Here is a 9256-nt window from a genome sequence, read left to right as displayed (position 1 = left end):
TAACTTGCCTGGCTTTCTGTCAGTGAAATGTGGACTTTATAAATTGATTGAACTGGCTTCTTTAGGTTATTTTTTCCTTTAACAGAATTCAAAGCTCAGAGAAATTCTGTTTATCTTCACCCATAACTCATAGGTAGATGCTTTGTCTGTCAGGTCATGAAATTATCCTACACAAAATATTGGTAAGTTTCAGACAAATATGCCAGAATGATCCAACCATTGATTCTTATTACCCTTCAACATATATTTTCTTTGCTTTCTGGGATGTATAGTCCATATTTTCCTTTTGGGCTTTTTCTAATCTTCATAATGTTCTGCATGCTTAGTTTAATTTTTTCACTGCTCCTCCCTTCCCAGTCTGTTTGTATCTTCCAGGGACTGGGGTGGGGGTGAAGTTTGGAGGGTGGGAGCACTCTGAGGTAACCTGACAACTTTGGTAATTATCAATGCACTTTTCTTCCTGTGTTATCCAGTCTGTTAGTGAAACTGTGACAAGCTGCTTTATAGCATCATGCTGCTCTTTTTATAATTGCTTTGTCCATCTGTTTTCTCTGCATTGGTGTCAAAGTCATATTTTCTATATTGAAAAATAGTAAAATTGCTAGAGGACTTTTTAATAGTTCTGAAGACATTCAGTTTAATACTAAATGAAATTTTAGGAGTTGTATATTATTTTCTCATGGTTTGAAATGAAGTTTTTTAAGGTAGAGTGTTTAGTGGATTAAGAAACTTCTTTGGAATGTGCAGAGCTCCTTTGACTTTAAAGTGTCTTCTGTTCAGTGAAATCATCATTGGTTTGATTTGCTTTTACTGTTTTTTGGGGCCATGCTGTGATTCTCTGACTCTTGCAGATGTCATGTTTCTTGAATTCTGGACTACATCAAAACAGGAGTTGCAAAAAGAAGGTATGAATAAGGATATGATAAGCCTGTCTTTCCAGTCACTATAAGAAGAGCTGAAGGACATTTCTCATGTCAAACAAAGAAAAATTCCTTGTGGAAAAAAATAACACATTTGCTAGGGTTACCTATCAATATAGCATTTGAAATAAAGAGCATTGCCAAAGTGCTGTATCCAGAGTCAGCTGGAGAAGTGTGAAATAAATAGTATGGTTTCCTTGCCCTCATGCAAAAGGCCATTGGAATATGCTTAGCTTGGTGTCTCAGCTGCCTTTGTGCTACAGGGTTGATGGGAATTTTGTGTTAAGCACCCTGAAGAACTGCTAAATAGTATTTGTGCTCTAAGAAACTTTTACAGGTCCCTATTGCTTTTAGCTGTAGGTGTGCAGGTGAGTGTTGCTTAATGTGACTTTTCCAAGTGTCAGTCTGGGTACAGAGTGTACCTAAGAACCCTAAATGGAGTTATAGGGGCATCAGCTCAGCCCAGCTCAGCTCCAAAGGGTAAAAGCCCCAATGGAGCCCAGTTGTGCCACCTTACATTTCAGTCTCTGTGTCAAAATGCCTGTGCCTCCACCTGTGTGGAACAACCTGTGCAACCTTTGTGGAACTCTTTTGCCATCAACAGGACTCTACGTAGATGAATGAACTCTGAAGTAGAGCTTATCAGAAGATTTCTGCCTCTCTTGATATCTTAGTTCTTTGATTTTCTTAAAGGGGGAGATGGAGGTATCTTTATACATATTCACAACTCTCTGAAGTGTTGCCCATTTGATTTGTGTTTGCTGTTGTTCCAACCTGCCTGACTACTGAAATTACTTTATGAAATTAGTATCCAAAAAAAGCATTAGAAAGCAGATTCCTTGACAGTTTTCCCAATCTCAATAACATCTCTTGCAGTTACCTAAACTCTCACCTTGCTGATAAACTTCAAGCACGTATGTCCTAGTTTGCAAAATTGCATTTACTAAAATAACCATTAATCATGGTCATGTTGCTAGCCCAGATTCCATTCCTTACTTTTCACTAGCTGCTCCCAACAAAACTTCTCCATTTTCTTATTAGCATCTCTGCCTGGAGGATTCTTACTGTGATCTCACTGCTTGCCAGTGGTGACAGAGCTGGTTCTCTGTCATGCAACTCTTTGCCTCTCATGAGTTGTGACACCTTTGAACATATCATGGCAATTAAAAAGAGACAGATAGACATTAGACTGGGATAAAAATAAGTGTAATAATGTCAAAAGGAATATTAAATGTATGATAAATCATCATGAGCTGAGAGACAAGAGTGGCAGGATCTCACAGGTTTAATGAATCCTTATAATTTCTGTTTCTTTTTCCATTGTGTATTCCGAGTGTTGTGGCTCATTACAAGGTGTCAGCTCCTACAAATAACTGCAGGGAAACTGACATTTAAGTTGCCTTCTGTCAGCCTTTATTTATCAAAAAGCCAGTGTTGGACAAAGTATGCTGTACTTATGAAAGAAGGAATTACTATTTTTTGCATTTATTTTGCAGTCCTTTCAACAGATAAAACATTTTTTATCCTCTGCTTAGCAGTGTGTTGGAGTAAGAGAACGTGGGGGCTTGGGAGGAATTGGTTTATAAGGAAAGATTAGAAGAGTTTAACAGTGTGAGCAAGGCTTTCAAATTTACCCAGAGACATTCAGTTACCAGTCCACTCAAAATAACCTGCCTCAGTACTGTTCAGAGAGACAGAAAACTCCAACCCATGCCTTTCTGTGACATTCTACTCCACTGAAAATGCAATTGGAAATATTTCTGTTATTAATATTTCTCTTAGCACAGCCCCTGTGAGAGGGGGAGGTTGCCCTCACCCCACATAAAATGACTAAACCCAAAGGTTTTGGTTCTGAGTTTTCATTACCTTTACCTAATGCCTTTATGAGCACAGAGCCTGCATCATCATCTTACATCATTGCATCTTTGTTTTTAACGACTGGCAAGAAGCTGTGAGCTCAGACCAGATAAAAACATCTTCCTGAGAACTTGACGACATTCCTACTGAATTCAACACCATGTGTGTTCCTTAACAAGATCATAGCACTCATAAAATATAGCTGTTGATTTCAATGTCTCTAGGGATTATTTTTTTTTTCCTGAAGATAGCTGTCCTAGGTTGAAGTATAGCAGTGAAAGCTTAGCAGTTTATAGCAGAAATAACAGGCTGTGCTGCAGAAGACTTAATGTTTGCTGTCATGGAAACCTGTTGCCTTGGAGCATGACTAATGAGACTCAGGCTAAGGGAAAGGAAGAAGCTATTCTTGACATGATTGTTTAGTGAACCCTAAGGAAGACCAGCAAAGTTACCTTATCATCAATTATAGTTATTCCAAGTTCTGTTGTCTAGTCCTCTTAACCATGACTTTTCATTTACTTATTTAACAGCTCTTGTAACCACGTGTTTTCATATTAAGAATGTTATAAAATAGTTCAGATCTAACCCTTTGGCCATCTAGAAATAAATAGCACCTTGCTTGCATTCCTCTTTCCCAGAACACTTCAAAATTTGTCCAACTTCTGTGGAGGGGACACACTGAAAACAAACTTGTGGCTGTGGGGTAAGGAGTTTAGCTGAGGATTTTTGCCTTTAGTTGTAGTTGTACATTCTGAAGACAGCCCAGGAATAGGATGCAGGGAACTTTCTGTATATAAATCCATACAGAAAAAAATGTTTACCCTTGTGTATTGGGGTGGTAAGTTTGCTGTTCTCTAATGCTGATAGGGAACTTGGTGGGAGGAACATCCAGAAGGTATCTTAAAGTTTACATAACCCTTCTGTCCTCTTTTAAAATTTGCACTGAGAATTCTCCTCTCTTCCAGAGCTTGCTGCTCCAAAGCCACTACTTACAATTGTAATTACAAGTGTAATTACACACCAGATTCTGCCTTGGAGAATGGAGTGCTGGTAATTTTTTTTTTTATTATTTTTTTTTTTTTTTTGCAAAGGTGAGTTTTGTGTGTCTACTGTAAAAAGATTTTTGTCACACAGGGTGACAAAATCATTACAGGTTGCTGTGGATTTCAGCTGCTCTCTGGGTCAGGATCTTGCATGAATAAATTGTCAGCATCTGCCTAAGTCTTCCTGTCTTGCAGAGATCAAGAATCAGGGTCCTTTGAAAGCCAACGGGGTGAAGGCAGCCTTTGCTGAGAGAAGATGACAATGACAAATCACACAGTAACATCTTCACAGAAGTTTCAGTGGAAGAATGTGTTCTTTTTTATTCCCCAAGAGGGCCTGAGATGCTGTACTAGGTGAGTACTCTGCTGGGTAACAGCTCTGAAAGAATAATCTGACCGTGGCAAGAAAGGAATATTCTGGGAAAAAGAACAAAGAACTGTCTGGGTGTGTAAGCTGACAGCTTCATTTAGGGTGAAGGAGGAATTTTTCTAGTGTCTGTCATCAGTGAGAATCAAAGAATGGTTTGGGCTGGAAGGGACCTTAAAGATCATCCTGTTCCAACCCCTCTGCATGGGCAGGGACAGCTCTCACTAGACCAGGATGTTCAAGGCTCCGTCCAGCCTGGGCTTGAGCACTTCCAAGGAGGGGGCAGCCACAGCTTCCCTGGGCAACCTGTGCCAGTGTCTGAAGGTGGCCTTTGGCCTTTGTTATCAGAATAAAAAATGGCTTGGGTTCTTGCTTGGCAAGGACTTGCACAAAGTGTTATGTTGGTGAGGGCAAGAATGTTTTGCTGGCAAAAAAAGGTACTGTAGAAGGCAATGAAATATCATAATTTATTTTAAAATATGGTAATAAAACATTGATTAATTCAGCTTGGGTTAAAATGGGGACAATCACAACATTTAGTATGACAGCTCTGTCTGAATTATGATTAAAAATAATATGTCAAAAATATTATGCAGTAATGCAAATTCTAAGATCTATGTTTGAGAATGGCATAAAAGTAGAATGCCCAGGACCTGGAGAAATTGTCTAGTTCATCCTTCAGTCCCAGGCAGGGTCAGCTGCACTTCAGCTGTATCAGAGTGGTGCTTTTCTCACTTCTCCAGCCTGTGGTGCAGATGCCAAAATGTTCTTGGGGTTATCCTGAAACTGAATTCTTCCTTTCAGTTGAAATGTTCTTCAAGTGACACCTTCAGCTGCCCAGCAGTGACATAACCCCAGTACTACTTGTGATACCAAGCATAGGGATAGAAAACCCTTTATTCCCTTTCTCCTTGTAGCAGCCCTTGAAGGGGTTCTCTTGTTGTGCTGTCTGACTCCCAGGTAATGCCTGGGGATAGCAGTCCCTTCAGTAAGGAGGTGTTGGGTGCTTATAACCTTGGTTCTTGGGTGTGTGAACTATTTTCATTTGTGGCTTATTGTCAGAATATTTAAATAACAATATTAATGAAAAGCAGAAGCAAAAGTTCCTTTCTCTTTCTCCTGTTTTCCTATACTCTGTTGACTGATCATGAAACTGTTGATGAGGTCTGAACTCAGCAAAGTACTTTAGGGTGTCTTTTGTCCCAAGCATGTGAGAAAGCTCAGATTGCTTTGATGGGGACATTTTTGAAGCTTAAAGGCATCTCCCTTGCAGCCTTGCTGGGTCAGCACTGAGGAACCAGCTGGTTCTTTACAGATGCGGAACAGGGGAGTTGAAGGGGAGTACTCTTTGCTTTTACAACTCTGGGGTCATGCTTTAAAATTAAACACATGAGAAATGAAGTTTGTTTAAATTCTAACAGGGGATGGCTGCATGGGGGAGGTTCCTGGACATCATTTTCCAGCTGGAAATCAGCAGTAGAATTTCCCTGTGCCAGGCAGGGCTCTGCTGGAGGGGGGGACCAAGCCCAAAGAGTGGGGGTGTTCTGAAGCCAAGTGAGATGTTACCAAAGGGATGATGATTCCTGCCTTGCCTGGTGTCTCTGCTGGGGTCAGGTCCTGTGCCTTTTCTGAAGGCAAGGTGCCAGGCTGAGCTGGGAAAGGCAAAAGCCAGAGCTCAGACATGGGGTTTGATAAGGCATGGCCATGCTCCAGGTAGGACTCAGCTTTGAAAGAAATAAATCAGCTTCAAATCTTTTTACTCTAAATTGTTAGTGTTTCCCTGTGTGGGCAGGGCTAAGAACACATGTAGAGAGCTGATCTCTGGGACTGCAGTGGTCAGGTCAGTCCTGGTCAGTGGAGCAGTGCCCAGAGAGTGCTCCCAGCTGCTGGGACATTGAGCTGCTGTCTCCTTTGGGACATTGGGAAGACTGAAGGAGCAGGCTGGGAAATACTAGGACTTGCTTTCTGTTGACACGTCCTGCCATGTCCTGACAAGCAGACCAGCAATTGCATCCTGTGCTAAAAGGGTTGCCCACAACATTATAGCCAAGTTGGGCATCAAAGTTTGTTCCTAAAGAATGGGAGAAATCTGAGACCCCAGATATTTGCAGATTCCTCACATAAAAGGAAAACCTAACAGAAAAGCAAAAGGGTGGCTGAGAGAGGGGTGAAAGCCTTGGTTTTCCTTCTGCTCCTTAATGAAGGTACAAGGACCATTTTCACTTATAAGAAGGTACTGATGGCAAATAAGTGGTTGTTGAGGGTGGTTTTGCAATTTTTATGATAAATTATTTTCATCTGCTACAAGAAGTTGTATCTGTGAGTAAGTAACCTACAAGCAGTAACTGTGCAGCACAAGTAAACAGGAGTGGAAGTCCCGATTGCTCCCTTCTGCTCCAAGGTGTTCCTGGCCAGGAAAAGCAGGGAGCCCCTCCAGGGCTTGGGCATGGATCCTCCCCTTTGCACAGCCTGGGGAAGCAGAAATCTCCTACTCAGGGATGGCTGCCAGGAGCACTGGGTAAGTCCTGGATGCCCCTGGCAGTGGGAGTGCCAGCAGCCTCTCCTCCTGGAGCATGGAGCAGGGCAAAGAGAGGGGGAGCATCCACAGGAGGGAGAGGGTTTGATGAAGAGGGAGGAATCAGAAAGAGTTCCTTCCAGTTGGAGTCTCCATGGCATTTGGAGAGCAATATTTCCAGTGGTGCTATCCATACCTTCCAACACCTTCTGCTTTCCATTTCTACATGAGCTGCACACCCCCTCCCCCCCATGTTGTCTTTACCATTTTTTACATTTCCTTGCTTTCACCAGTTTCCTTTTCCTTCTTTTCCTTTCACTTGTGTCTGCTCTTCCATAAACACCCCTTCCTGTCCCTTCCTTTCTCTCCTCACTTTCAGCTGACTTTCCAAAGAGGGAAAGAAAGGTGTGTCTCACCGGGACTGGCATTTCCCTGACCTTTCCCTCTCTTCTCCTTTCTCTCTGTTTTGTTGTTTTGGTTTTTTTTCTGTCATTTCTGCTATTGTATTCCCTGGTTCTCCTTCTTAAGTAGTTACAGCACTCAGTGTAGCTCCAATTAATTTTGCAGTTCAGCAAAGGTTTGTGTAGTGCCTCACTGCCACTGGGTAAGATGGCAGGTAGGTGCTTTTTAAAATGGAAATGATATTCAAGGTCTGAAGTTGTGATTATGGGGCAACATTTAAGTCTGTTTTCACTTCACTGCTAATTGATTCTAGAAAGATAAGCAATAACAGTATTTTGGCTCCCATTTTGGAGTGCTCTGTTGTCTGGAGTTAATTCAGACACCCAGGGGCCATTTTGGCTGTGAACTTTCCATCTCTCTGATGCAAATCTCTATGAGAAAACAAATTCTGACATGGATAGCAGATAGACAGATGCCACAGAAAAACAAGCAGTCAAACTGAGTCGAGGCTAAGAATACTAACAGAGCTGAAAGGTCAGACAGTAAATCCATCTCTGCAAAGGGACATAAAGATAATGTTGATTTTTTTTTTTCCTATTAGAAAAGTGGTGTACATCAGGGAAGCTCAGCCTGCATGTAACACTGTTCTTCTTGTCCTCATTGAATACCCAAAAAGATATTTTTGGTCAGTCCTTTCAGCCACCCTTGGGCTTTTTGTCCTTTTGAGCCACCCTTGAGACCTTTTTCTCTCGTGCCTGTGGCCTGCCCAAGGAAGAGGGGAAGGAGTACAGGTGGGATCAGAGCCATATTCCAGCAGCATTTTCCAGCTCCGGCAGAAGCCCCGTGTGGACAGGCAGCTGCCACACTCCTCCCAAACCTCACTTTGCTCCCTGACTGCCTTTGGTGAAGAGATTGAGGTGACAACAGAATTTCTTCTGGCAGCTCGGTGCTGAGGCAAGTCAGGCTGTCTGTGCTGCTGCCCTCCTGGCAGCCAGGACCAGAGCTAAAAAATACACCTCCTGTCCCCTGCCAAGGAGCCAGGGGCTGGGATCTGCTGCTCCCAGGGCCAGGCTCCACCTGGGATGGGGCTGGGGCTGGACTTTGCATCCTGAAGATGGCAGAGAAAAGAAAATATCATGGATATTAGTAATTAATCCCATGTAAGAGATAACTCTCAAACTACCCTGCTTGCTTCCCTCTCTGTTGCTTTCCAGATGTGCTGGGTGAAATGCCAACAGCAGGACTTGCTGTCTGGAATGAAAAACTGAATATTAACTACAGTGAACCAGCCCCTTTCTAGATGGCTTCTGGTGCTGCTGGCTTTCATGGCACTGGGCCCAGGTTTGTTCCCAAGGGCAGGGAATCGTGCCTGTCTTCACCTGTGACTTTTTCATCTCTGCACATTTCAGTGCCATCCTAGCAAGGCCCAGAGGCAAGGAATTTGGCAGCACCTTGTTGGGAGCACTTCTTGTTGGTGTTTCTCTGCATGTCTGTTTGGACACCCCTTATCGGGTGTTACTGGGAAGTATTATTCAGGCAATTTCAAGGACTGCTTAACAGCTACTTTGGGTTGTGCAAACATCTTGTGAAAATGCTCCTACCTGGCTGCCAGGCTGAGGGAGCTGAGGCTCCCTGCCCTGCCAAGCTCTGCTGGGTGCTCTTCAGCTCCTGCAAGATGTTTGCTAAAAGGCCTGATGCTGAGGGTTTGCTTCGATTTTTCAGTCAGTACCTAATAAATCAACCTGTTGAGGAACCATGGTTGGTGCTTTTAGTATTCAACAGCCAAGTTTACCCTTTGAAGGAGCCATGGATGCCTACACAAGGTCTAAGTCTTCAAGGCAGTAGCAGCAGCAGCAATGACCCCTGACCAAACCCACTGTGCTTGGGAGGAAGTTCAGGCTGTTATGTTGATACCTTTTTTTATCTTTTTAATGAAAGCTCCTTCCTGCCATTGCAGAGGAGAGGAGGCTTTGACGTCATGTGCTGATGAGTCACTGCTTTTAACAGGCCAGCGAGCAGGGATTGAGAGTGCTGTCTGGAGCAGCTGCTCTGTTAATCATTCACAAAAAGCCCAGAGAAAGCTCAAGGGGAATGCTTGTGAATAATTAAATTTTGGGTTTCGTTACAAAGACGCAGCTGATGTACCTGAATC

The 9256-nt window shown here is 42.9% G+C and overlaps 1 long non-coding RNA gene across 1 annotated transcript in view; it reads right to left on the bottom strand.

The window, feature by feature from the left end:
• Positions 1-9256, bottom strand: part of LOC139799656 (uncharacterized) — a 115447-nt gene that overhangs the window by 53814 nt on the left and 52377 nt on the right. The window lies entirely within an intron of this gene.

Source organism: Heliangelus exortis, chromosome 9 (assembly GCF_036169615.1).
Source record: "Heliangelus exortis chromosome 9, bHelExo1.hap1, whole genome shotgun sequence".
NCBI lineage: Eukaryota > Metazoa > Chordata > Aves > Apodiformes > Trochilidae > Heliangelus > Heliangelus exortis.
This window is presented reverse-complemented; position numbering and strand designations above follow the sequence as displayed.